General features: G+C 39.9%; 1 non-coding gene across 1 annotated transcript; it reads right to left on the bottom strand.

Annotated features, from left to right (window-relative positions):
• Positions 1-3,343: 3,343 nt before the first annotated feature.
• trnay-gua (transfer RNA tyrosine (anticodon GUA)) lies at positions 3,344-3,448 on the bottom strand. Its single transcript has 2 exons — positions 3,412-3,448; positions 3,344-3,379 (listed from the first exon to the last, which is right to left on the bottom strand). It is a non-coding gene; the product is annotated as a tRNA-Tyr (tRNA).
• Positions 3,449-3,903: the final 455 nt, after the last annotated feature.

Genomic DNA, 3,903 nt, shown 5'->3' with positions numbered 1-3,903 from the left:
ACTGACCTGACTGTGCCTAATGGTTTGTTACATAGAACCATCTGGGAAGTTGTTGGAAACTGTTTGGAAAAGGGCAGGCACTTTAATGGTTGGATGTACTATCTATCAACGTCTATTGCTGACAAACCTCAACCAATCAGATCAACGAATCATACGTATAACATGACTCAAACTCTTGGGTCAGTTGGGAAAAGAGCAAAAACATCTCGCCTTCAGTCAAAGCCTTCAGTGCCGTTTTTTTGTTCTTCTTTCAGTGTAGAAATACTCTCCAGTTCTGATGTAACATGTTCTATGCTAACCTCTTTAGCAGCTGCCAGTGTTGTTCTCGAGTCACTTCTCCACACCTGTAGCTCATGCTATAACTGCCAGTAGTTCCTCACAGGAGGCTGATTGGTCCGCTCTACTGTGGTTCGGAAACAAGTGCATGGCTTGAAGCCTGGCAAGATGGATTCTTACATGATCTTTTGATCTCAGGAGTCCAGCTGCCTCACAAGGTTATACTAATACTAATCATGTTTAGAGTTGGTAATACTACCCAACAGTCATATAAACATCACATTATGCCTTGAATGGCAGAGGAGAAATGGAGATATACATCAATAACTGGGAATAAGTGTAAAAACTATGGACAGTGGTGTAACTGTGCTAGCTTGGAAGTTTTACTATCCATTGATTGTTTTGTTGGCAATGCGGCACACACAAGCTGACAGGTAGCCTGCACAGCCACCACTATATTACCAACTTAAAATGTTTTGGTGCAAACTACAGCCTATACTTTCAGGTGAAACAAACACAAAGTGCCACTTAGTATGCCATTGGAATCATGTTTCTGGCCACTTGATAAATGTAAGTGCAATATTTACTCTCCTTTTTCTGGTGTTTATCTGGCCTTTGGTCTTGCTCTCTATCTAGATGTCCACCTTTCCACCCGTATCCAAGAGGGCTTTTCAAATTTTCGTGAAAAAGTCATAATAATCTGTTTGAGACTGGAGCAAAAGAAAGGTGTTAAATCAGCAGCTGCAGCAGAAAAGAAGCTGCTGGCGTGTTTGTGGCTGCAGGAGGACAGAGCTCCAGAGAGGAGACACTGTATTGGCAGATAATCTGAGCTGAAGTATTGGAATTTTTAAAAATGCACTGGTGTCAAGTTCCAAATTTGACAACTTGTTATTTTTCCCTCTCACGCAGTCTGCTCTTGCACAGTCAATTTACTTTCAAGTCAGTGAGTTCATCAGATTCTTTTTCTTTAAATTACAAAACTCTTGTATGCTTCTATCGGATCTACGAAAAGGCACAGGGAGTTAGTGAGAGTGAAGGTTCCATCATTATTGTGTGAAATGTAGTTTCATTTGACATTTTCATCTGCACAGATTGAAAGTCAGTTGAAAGTGAATTGAGACCAGGTGAGGTGGAAATAAAGAGTTCTGACATCAGAAATATGTGTCCTGCAGTACCACAAAGTGATAAGAAGATGATAAATTGCCTGCTCTGCATCAATGAAAAGATACCAAATGGATTTTACCTTTCATATTTTCTCATTTTTACCCTCAAAACTGCATTCATTGTAGAGGTGCAGAAAGAAAAGTCACCATGTCTGTGCATTAACAAGTGTGTCTGGTGTTTTTAATGAAAAAGAAGAGCAGCATGCATTGCAGGCTTCAAGACCAGACCCTCAGACCATTGTGTTTGTGTGTTTGTGTGAGGACATAAGAGAGGGAGGCTGCATGTCTGAAATCCGTTGTAATAAGGAATGATGCACAAGACAGCACCATCAGGGCCCTTTTGACAAGCTCACACTGTGGCAGCAGTGAGGGGACAAAGTAGCACCCTCCACACTACATGGTGTAAAATCTCCAAAGTGCTACACTGCTGTCTCATTCCCCGGGGCGCTTGTTCTCCGTGGTGGTGTTATTTCCACAGGGACAATCTGAAAAATAAAGCTTGTCCAAGAAACACAAAGTGCAAGATGTGAAACCATACAAATCTCAGTATTGTTGCTTTAAAGTTTTACAAGGCAAGCCCTATAAATAATTGCACATTAATTTTTTTTTTTAGCCCAAATAGGAAAGTGCTGCTGCATTACTCTCCACTGATTTGTCTATTTCACTGTAGATTTGCCCTTTCAAAACGAAATACTTTTTTAGTTTTAGATCGGTCACTGCTGGGAAGCTAGAGAAATGATAGCTGAACCTCTGAATCACCTCCACCCACAACACCAGAAGGAATTTAGTTTACTGATGATATGCATAGATTTTTTAAAACTTTCTGCCATTAGGGGACAAAAAAAGGAAATTAAAAGCTACATATAAATGCAAAATGAATTCAAAGTAAAAGAAAATAGCCCTATTAGTGTGACTTTGCCTGCAACACAATGTTAGTGGTGGGTGACTGAGAAGTAATTTCTGGTGATTTCAGTTTTAAATGTCAGACTTTGAATATCCTGACACATGTTGGAGGTCATCTGTGATTTCATCTCAATTTGTTTAAATTACTTATTACTCTTTGTCTATTCCCTGTTCAAACAGAAGCTACAGTTGTGAGTGTTTTTACTGAAAAACAGAGTTTCTCTTGCACATTCAGTAATTTATTTTTTTTAATCAAATATCATTGTAGTGCATGTCCTGACCTGGTCCCTAGCTATAAGTACACTGCAGACATCCTATGCCTAAATATTACCTAAAGCTGTCCTAATCAATATTTGTATATTACAAATGGATCAAATAACTGTGTGTAATGTGTAAGGGCTCATTTGAAGTGACAACCCCACTGCAGATTATCTGCCAGCTCTGCAGCACTACCTTTACAGAGCATTTAACTTTTCAGCATTCAGCTTTTCAGTATTTCAGTTCATTATGTGTTTTCAGCAAAAAGCTCTAAAACCCACTGTGCACTACCTGCTCAGCATCAAACCGAAGACATAGAGAGTGAACACAGTGGAGCATTTAGAGCAAGATATTTCCCTCTGGAGTTGGTAGGGACCGAAACAGCTAAAATGAGAGTGGATATTGGACTTTCATTCGCCAGGTGGGCAGAAACCGGACCCCGCAATGAAGAAGAAGAAGAAGATATACTTTATTAATTCCCAATGGGGAAATCATTTTTTTCACTCTTACTTTACACACACAGGCCCGGAATACAATCATTCAAATGCAGGGATTATAGACATGAAAATGTGGAGAGATGGCGGAGTAATGGGCTGCCACATATAGCGGCGCCGCACAATAAGTTAGAGGTTCGGTTCCTTGGTCAAAGGCACCTCGGCAGTGCACAGGAGGTGGAACTGGCACCTCTCCAACTGCCCAAGCTAAGTCTTAACACACTGAGCCACTGCCACCCCAAAAGGCACTCCTCCGAGCCGGATTTGAACCAGCGACCTAAGGATTCCTGTGATGATCACTTTGTCTGGTGTACCCACTACAGTCCTCCGCTCTACCAACTGAGCTATCGAAGGTTGTTAAGGGATACTGCTCTCCAAAAGATTCAGTTGATCACATACACATATTTTCAGTATGTGTTGGGAATGCAGGGTAGGCACACTCCAGAGGATGTGCTAAAATACTAATGTGAAATAATATTAATGAGAATAAGTGTAAAAAATAAAAATAAAAAGAACATACAAAGGACTTCAATAGATAGGTAATATCTTAATAAATAGGCAAATAGGCACACACAACTTCATAATATGTCAGAATAGTGTTCCATCCATTTCCCCCTTGTGGCCAAAAAAATGCAGGTTTAATATTACAATTTCAATATATATTTACAAATGTGTTGTGGTACTGAATGTTGAGAAACATAATTACACAAAATAGTGATGATTGTTGGATGTGGGGTTATTCATTTTTATGGGACTCTCCAGGTAAGTGGGCGACAGCAACAAAACAAGACATAAGCAGAGTAAAATAC

This window comes from Dicentrarchus labrax, unplaced genomic scaffold (assembly GCF_905237075.1).
Source record: "Dicentrarchus labrax unplaced genomic scaffold, dlabrax2021, whole genome shotgun sequence".
NCBI classification, from domain to species: domain Eukaryota; kingdom Metazoa; phylum Chordata; class Actinopteri; family Moronidae; genus Dicentrarchus; species Dicentrarchus labrax.
This window is presented reverse-complemented; position numbering and strand designations above follow the sequence as displayed.